We start from the raw sequence: 8,966 nt of genomic DNA on the forward strand, positions 1-8,966 counted from the left end.
AGGTAATTTAAACAATTTGATATTATAAAAACACTACTTAAAACTTCAGAAAAAACTATCATTTAAAAATTGATGGTAGAATGACTCTTGAGAATTATATTTTCCTATACAATACAAACCAATATGGCCCAAATACATGCAATATAATACTGGGCAGGTGGTATATTTAAACTGAAAGTGAAAGAAAGTGAAAGTTGCTCAGTCGTGTCCGACTCTTTATGACCCCATGGACTTTACACTCCATGGAATTCTCCAGGCCAGAATATTATAGTGGGTAGCCTTTCCCTTCTCCAGGGGATCTTCACAACCCAAAGATCAAACCAAGGTCTCCCGCATTGCAGGCAGATTCTTTACCAGCTGAGCCACAGCGGAAGCCCGGTATATTTAAATTACTGAAGAGTATATACAAAATATCAGTCAAAATTTAGCATCAACAGAAGTTATTCTTTGTCATTTGTTATGTTATCTACATGTCTTTTAATTTGAATATTTTATATGCATTCTAATTCATGAAACATTTATACCTACAACATTGACAAAATTTTTTAAAAAGTGACAGTGTTTACTATTGGCGTAGCAAAAAGATACAGATGGAACTGCCAAATTTATAATACAAACAAGCAATATCTATTAAAATTAAAAATACATACAATTTGACAACAATTGTGCTACAGGTATTTATTCTACCCTTATATACAAAAATGGGCTTCCCTTGTGACTCAGCTGGTAAAGAATCTGCCTTTAAAGAATTCAAAAGGCTTCCCTGCTGACACAGATGGTAAAGACTCTGCCTGCAATATAGGAGAGCAGTTTCAATCCCTGGGTTGGAAATATCCCCCAGAGAAGGGAATGGCTACCCACTCCAGTATTCTTTCCTGGAGAATTTCATGGACAGAGGAGCCTGGTGGGGGCTACAGTCCATGGGATCACAAAGAGTCAGACGCGACTGAGCAACTAACACTTTTAATGAAATAAAAAGAAAAAATATGCAGCTCAAAAAACAATAGCTCTAAGTATACTAACATGAAATGATTTCTGATATATTAAGAGAGAATTTTAGGACAATATAATTTTAGTTGCATGAGCAAATCCACAAATAGAATGTCAATACATTCACGTCTAAATTTGGAAACCCACTTACGAAATTTTGATGTTCCTTTTGGAGATTATCTAGGTGGCTTAGAAACAAGCAAAAGAGGTAGATACTTTTCAATTTTATATTCTTTGTAAAATTTAAATGTTATATGATCTTTGGGGGCTATATAGTTTTAAACATTAAATTTACAGAGGCAAAAATTTCCAGTTGATTTTTCCAGATACACCACTTAGAGAAATGGGATACATTTATGATAAGAACCTGGCATTCTTCTTCATGTGTATGTCTATGTATGTGATTAGGAACGTTTTAACAGAGTCAGATCTTGTATATTTACAGATGAAGAAACAGAAGATCAGATGGACTTAGTAATTTCTGCAAGTCTCACAGCAATTATACTGCAGTACTGAAGGTTAAATTCAATTTTTTTCAACTCCAAAGCCTATTGTCTTAACCAACATACAGTACATGCTCTTTAGTTACAACTAGGTATCTCTAAATGTTACTTTTAAATCAATATTCAATGCCAAATTGCCAAATTTAACCTTTCCCTCTTCCAACAACACAGTTTTCAAGTAGTTAGTGTCTTTTACAGTAAATACCTTCATTTTAAAAATTCAACTATTTTTGCTAGCGAAGTTATGCTCAAAATCCTTCAAGCTAGACTTAAGCAGTGAACTGGTTCAATACATGAACCGAGCTGGATTTAGAAAAGGCAGAGGAACCAGAGACCAAATTGTCAACATTCATCCGATCATGGAGAAAGCAAAGGAATTCCAGAAAAAACATCTACTTCATTGACTATGCTAAAACCTCTGATTATGTGGCTCACAACAAACTGTGGAAAATTCTTAAAGAGATGAAAGTACCAGATCACCTTATCTGTCTCCTGAAAACCTATGTATGGGTTGAGAAGCAACAGTTAGAATCAGACATGGAACTACCGACTAGTTCAAAATTGGAAAAGGAGTATGACGAGGCCGTATATTGGTCACCCTGTTTATTTAATTGCTATGCAGAGTACATCACGAGAAATCCCAGGTTGGATGAATCACAAGCCTGCATCAAGATTGCTGAGAGAAATATCAATCTCAGATATGCAGATGATACCACTTTAATGGCAGAAAGTGAAGAGGAATGAAAGAGGCTCTTGATGAGGGTGAAAGAGGAGAGTGAAAAGGCTGGCTTGAAAGTCAATATTAAAAAAGAAAAAAAAAAAAAAAAAACACAAAACTAAGATCATGGCATCCAGTCCCATTGCTTCATGGCAAACAGAGGGATAAAAAGTGGAAAGAGTGATGGACTTAATTTTCTTGGGCTCTAAAATCACTGTAGACAGTAACAGCAGCCACGGAATTAAAGAGCTTGCTCCTTGGAAGGAAAGCTATGACAAACCTAGACAGTGTATTAAAAAGCAGAGTCCATATAGTCCATACAGTCCACTATGCCAACAAAGTCCATATAGTCAAAGCTATGGCTTTTCCAGTAGTCGTGTACAGATGTGAGAGTTGGACCATAAAGAAGGCTGACAGCCAACGAATTGATGCTTTCAAATTGCGGTGCTGAAGAAGACTCTTGAGAATCCGCTGGACAGCAAGGAGATCAAACCAGTCAATCCTAAAGAAAATCAACCCTGAATTTTCATGGGAAGGACTGATGCTGAAGTTGAAGATACAATACTTTGACCACTTGATATGAAGAGGTGACTCACTGGAAAAGATCCTGATGCTGGAAATATTGTAGGCAAAAGGAGAAGGGGTGACAGAGGATGAAATGGTTTGATGGCATCACCAACTCAGTGGACATGAAATTGAGCAAACTCTGGGAGATAGTGGAGGACAGAGGAGCCGCCACTGAACAACAAGAAATTCATAGCCATTTTCAGACTTATTTCAAAAGCCTTTCTGAAGCTTTGACCTTTTTTTTACCTTCTGAATTGTGCTGCTTTTGCTTTAAAAACTTGAAAAACAACATGCCAATTAGTTTGGTTATTAACACAGTAAGAAGAAGTGAGTCCTGTTTGATAGTGCTAGAAACTGATAGTTTCATATTCTTAACTCAGTCCATAGCTTCACAACTGCTTTTGAAGTGTGACTTTTATGAAGCCTCTTAACCCCTGGAAATTTCCTCTCTAAAAGGATAGCTGCAAAATGTACCATCCTCCATGGGATATTATGAGCTGTTATTAATTAGTGTTTTGTAAAGCACTTTGAGATATGGTTTGAATGGTGCTACATCAGTGCAAAGTATCAGTAAGCCACTTAAAAATCAAATTGTCACCTGCTCCAGGGACTCATGCGAAGCCTGTAGTTTGCTGATAATGAAGCTGACTCTCGTGATGTTTCTTTTTTTTTTTTTTTTTTTTGAGGTCTGTCGGGTGGAGTTTACTAAAGCAACACTTTAATAAGGTTATTTGTGAACTTAATGGAATAATAAAGGTTCATAAATACTGAAAAATCTCAATTATTTGAGATTAATTGATTTTTATTAACTGTGGTCAAACAGCCTGAGCCTATGTACCTTATCTGTGCTGCTCAGGGATCAGCAGGTTGCTCACTGATGATGCTTAAAGAACCTGGTCAGGAAACAGAAAAGGGCAGAGCCCTGGAAGCAGCCCTCAGGTTGAAACTGGGAGGTCTGGAACCTACATTCCCTAAACTCTTGTGTGCCCCCTCTCTCCTGGAGAAGGTCAAGTCCTGAGGCATGGCTTTAATACCCATTAACTGTCCAAAAGGAAAGAAAAATAAGCCATGAGCTTGAGCTCAGTTTTAGTCCATTTAGACTTTTAGACTAATTCTGAGTCTCCAAAAGAGACAAACTTCCATTTCTCTGCTGTGCTTCATCTAAAGAAAGCCATAGATCTGTTCATCCACTAAACCACACCCTCAGAAAATAAAGTATTGACTTTATTTTAGCCATTTTTCCAAGGCATGTGATCTTCCCTTGTCCACCCATTAATTAAGACTTCACAGCTGCTATGACTAATATCTATGCAAAAGAATACGTTCAGCTGTATTTTGAGAAAAAATTCAAGGTAATGTTTTTCAGTAATATGCAAGAGGAAATACTGAATTATGATCTCCAGTCTCTGCTCTTGCCCTGGAACTTAAAAAATGTAATTTGTGGCTCAACAAATTATGAAGAAATTACAAATTAAAGAATCTGCCTTTAACGCAGGAGACTACAGTTTGATCCCTGGGTCAGGAAGATCCCCTGGAGAAAGGAATGGCAACCTACTCTGGTATTCATGCCTGGAGAATTCCATGGACAGAGGCGCCTAGCAGGCTACAGTCCATGGGGTCATAAAGAGTCAGACATGACTGAGTGACTAACACACACGGAACAATTACTATACATTTAATTTCCCTGCTAAATGAGATGACTTTGTCATAGTTTATATGCTCACAGATTCAGATTTGTTACCATAATTGTTTACTTTAGTATAGTCATTGCTTATAAATTTAAACAGATGGCTTTCATTTAAGAAAATTAAGAAAAAACATTCAAGAATAGTTCTGATTATAAAAGTAACATGTGATCTTACAAATAATTAAGAAAATAGTTTGCTTAAAAATCTTGGCAGAATTTAAAATGTAGCAGAAAATAAGGGCAAAAGTATGTTCAACTTCCAAAGTAAGACTTTAAGTTAGTCAAATAAATATTGAAGAGGCATTTCTGATAAAAATTACTTTAAAGAAATCAAAGAGAAATTCATTTTTAAATAAGGGTTTTTTTTTATATTATTGAAAGCTTTGCTTATTATAAGAAAATTTTATACTAGTAATAAAATTAAATTAAACTTTTAAAAATTCAGAAATTTCTATTGAGCATAGTATTTCCTACTGAAGATAGCATCGAGAAAAGTGTTAATAGCAATGAGTCTTTCTGGAAATAAATAACTAAAAATCATCATCAAACAAAAAATTTTAGTTGTACTATTTTCTAGCTAAAATAGAAATTCTGTAATACTCCCTGAAAATACATTTATCTACATTTTCCTGTGCCTTCTCCTACTTAGGGTGTTGTCTGAATTCTAAACCAAAATTGACACTTACTCTGCAATTCTGTCCAATCCAGTGACAGATGAGAAGTACCAGTGAATCTATGCAACAGAGATTATAATGCATCAAATAACATGAGGATAAAATTAATGTTCTAACACTTAAACTAGTTCCCAGGAAAAAATAATTTTAAAACAATGTAACAAAGGTTAGAAAATATATATACTTTTAGATGGATTTTAAGAGTTAAACCACATATTCATTAAAGCAGAAGAAATAAAAAAGATTGAAATGTAAATGACCAAACAAAACCAAGCAAATATTACCTTTTTTTTTTTCTTTTAAAGTTGATGTACATTACTAAATCTTTAAAACAAAGAAAGGAAAAACCTTGCAATTTATGGTAGATTGAAAATATCTCCATGATTATATTGCAACTCCTTACATGAATAAAAGCTCATTCCTCTACCCCTTAAAACTGGGCTGGACTTGTGTCCTGCTGCGACCAATAACCTGTAGGAAGTGATGCTGGGTGGGCTGCAGAGCTCAGTCTTTGTGAATTCTGCCCTCACTTTCTTGGACCTCTGAGACCACATTGGTGTGAATCGTCTTAATGCAGTTTACTGAAGAATGGAGCGCTACTTAGAGGAGATCCCAGAAATAACCAGCTCCAACTGCCAGACAGATTCTGAGACCCGCATGGATCCTCTGGGTCCATTCTAGCCTTCAGTAAACTGCAGCCTCTTAAATAACCTCAAGATAGAAAAGTACAAAAACTGAGCAGGTTGCCAACCACAACACAGAAAATATTAAAGCACTGTTATTTCATTAAGTTTGAGGTGGTTTAATATGCAGTGATAGATAACTAAAGCAGTATCTTAGAGATTGTTTTAACTGGTAAACATGGCAACAAGAAGTGAAATCTACATGCAGTCAGTTCAGTCAGCTCAGTCGCTCAGTTGTGTCTGACTTTGCAACCCCATGAATTGCAGCACGCCAGTCCTCCCTGTCCATCACCAACTCCCAGAGTTCACTCAGACTCACGTCCATCGAGTCAGTGATGCCATCCAGCCATCTCATCCTCTGTCATCCCCTTCTCCTCCTGCCCCCAATCCCTCCCAGCATTAGTCTTTTCCAATAAATCAACTCTTCGCATGAGGTGGCCAAAGTACTAGAGTTTCAGCTTTAGCATCATTCCCTCCAAAGAAATCCCAGGGCTGATCTCCTTCAGAATGGACTGGTTGGCTCTCCTTGTAGTCCAAGGGACTCTCAAGAGTCTTCTCCAACACCACAGTTCAAAAGCATCAATTCTTCTGCGCTCAGCTTTCTTCACAGTCCAACTCTCACATCCATACATGACCACTGGAAAAACCATAGCCTTGCCTCTTAAATCCAGGCGGGTGTCATGCCTTCCTCTGACCAAAAGCATAGGTGAGAATGACAGAGCCTAGAACTTGACATCTTGTATCTCTTCTCTTAGAACCCTGAGACAATATTGCTTTGCAAAAACCCAATCCAGTCAACTGGAAGAACACAAGCCATATGGAGGACTGCTGCTGCTGCTGCTAAGTCGCTTCAGTTGTGTCCGACTCTGTGCGACCCCATAGATGGCAGCCCACGAGGTTCCCCTGTCCCTGGGATTCTCCAGGCAAGAACACTGGAGTACGTTGCCATTTCCTTCTCCAATGCATGAAAGTGAAAAGTGAAAGTGAAGTCGCTCAGTCGTGTCCGACTCTTAGTGACCCCATGGACGGAAGCCTATCAGGCTCCTCCATCCATGGGATTTTCCAGGCAAGAGTACTGCAGTGGGGTGCCATTGCCTTCTCTGATATGGAGGACAACAGATCTATTTTAGCCAAAACCAGCACTGACTGCCAGACAGACTAAGTGAAGCCACCATGGACCCAGCAGACCCAATCAAGCCATCAAATGCCTGCAACCACAGAAGCTTTCCCTAGCTGGGCCAGGAGAAGAATTCCCTAAAGAAACTCTATATACAACCACCAGAGAGCAGACAGGAGAATATTCATAGCTATATTGTTCATAAAAGCTAAATAAATATAAAGGGAGAGGGAAAAAAAGTGAAGTCACTCAGTCGTGTCCGACTCTTTGTGACCCCATGGACTGTAACCTGCCAGGATCCTCTGTCCATGGAATTTTCCAGGCAAGAGTACTAGAGTGGATTGCCATTTCCTTTTCCAGGGGATCTTCCCGACCCAGGGATTGAACCTGAGTCTCCCACATTACAGGCAGACGCTTTACCATATGAGCCACAAGGGAAGCCCAAAATATAAAGGGAGGTGTCATAATAGTGGAACAGATAAACAATTGTAATTATGATAAAATGTAGGCACACCCTATAGAATTGAAAATGAATGAACTAAAAAGGTTATATCAGGTGATGTCAGTGAGATGGCAGAGTAGGAAAACCCACCCTTATCTCTCCACAAGAGAATAACAGCTGGACAACTATTTGCAAACTGAAACAGCTGCAGGAGAACTCTGGACTCTAGTCATGAAGCTACAGCAGTACAGTAAAGGGAAAATACATAAATAAAAGAAGAACCACAAAGAACAGGTACGAAGAAAGTTTTCCTCTCACCTACATCATCCTGCCCCCCAGGATGCACAGCTCAGCACCCAAAGGGTCCCCTTCACCAGAGGATTCCACGGGCTGGGCAGGTAGGAAAGTAAAGCAGAGTGAGCTTCCTCCTTCCCCAACCTCTCCAGGTGCTGCCTGAGGAGCTGTTTCATCGCAGCCAGACCACAGGGGTGATGGGCACAGCAGAGACAACTGGAGACAGAAGAAAAGAAGGGACATAAGGGCAGGTCGATAACACGGCCCCTGTGGAGTGCTCTGTGGAGACCACAACATCTGAGGAGACCATCTGCTATGGGCCTGAGCAGCCCTTGTGGCCACCACAGACCCCCTCCAACTCTCACAGTCTGGACCTAGGAGTGGACACTGGCAGCCTGTATCAGAGCATCCCTACAGCTTCCACCACTGAGCAGGCTGCTGGTTAATAGCCCCTGCATCTGCTACAGATCCCCTGAAGCTTTCATCGCCAAAGGAGCCACAGTTTTTGTCCTCAGAGATGCCAGCTGCCTGAGCCAGTAGAATCCCCCTCCCTGGACCAGAAAAGCCCCAGCGATGAGCCCACAGGCACCCCAGCACCAAGATCCAGCACAAGTGAGACTGGCCCTACAGGACTCACCATTGGCTCCAGTTCTAAAAACATACTCCTATCCTATGATCCAACAACCATGCTCCCTGGTATCTACCCCCAAAGAGCTGAAAACAGATCCAGAAAACCTGCAGACCAGGGTTTAAAAAAAATTTATTCATAATTCTCCAAATTTAGAAGCAACCAAGACATCCTTCAGTAGAAGAATGAATGAATAAGCCATGGTACATCCAGACAATGTAATATCATTCAGCATGAAAAAGAAATGAGCTATCAAGCTGTAAGAAGACATGGATGCAGGTGCTTTAGTTGCTAAGTCGTATCCGACTCTTGCAACCCCATGGAATGTAGCCTGCCAGGCTCCTCTGTCCATGGGATTCTCCAGGCAAGAACACTGGAGTGGGTTGCCATTTTCTTCTCCAGGGGATCTTCCCTACCCAGGAATTAAACCCGGGTGTCCTGCACTGCAGGTAGAGTCTTTACCAACTGAGCTAAGAGAAGACATGAGGGAAACATAAGTGCACGTTACTAAGTGAAGAAGCCAATCTCTAAAGACAACATACTGTATGACTCCAACTATATGACACTCTGGAAAAGACAAAACTGTGGAGAGAGTAAAAAGACGAGTTGCCAGGGGTTGGGTTAGGGAAGGAAGCATGAATAGACAGCGCCCAGAAAATTCTT

The sequence above is a fragment of the Bos indicus genome, chromosome 16 (genome assembly GCF_029378745.1).
Source record: "Bos indicus isolate NIAB-ARS_2022 breed Sahiwal x Tharparkar chromosome 16, NIAB-ARS_B.indTharparkar_mat_pri_1.0, whole genome shotgun sequence".
NCBI lineage: Eukaryota > Metazoa > Chordata > Mammalia > Artiodactyla > Bovidae > Bos > Bos indicus.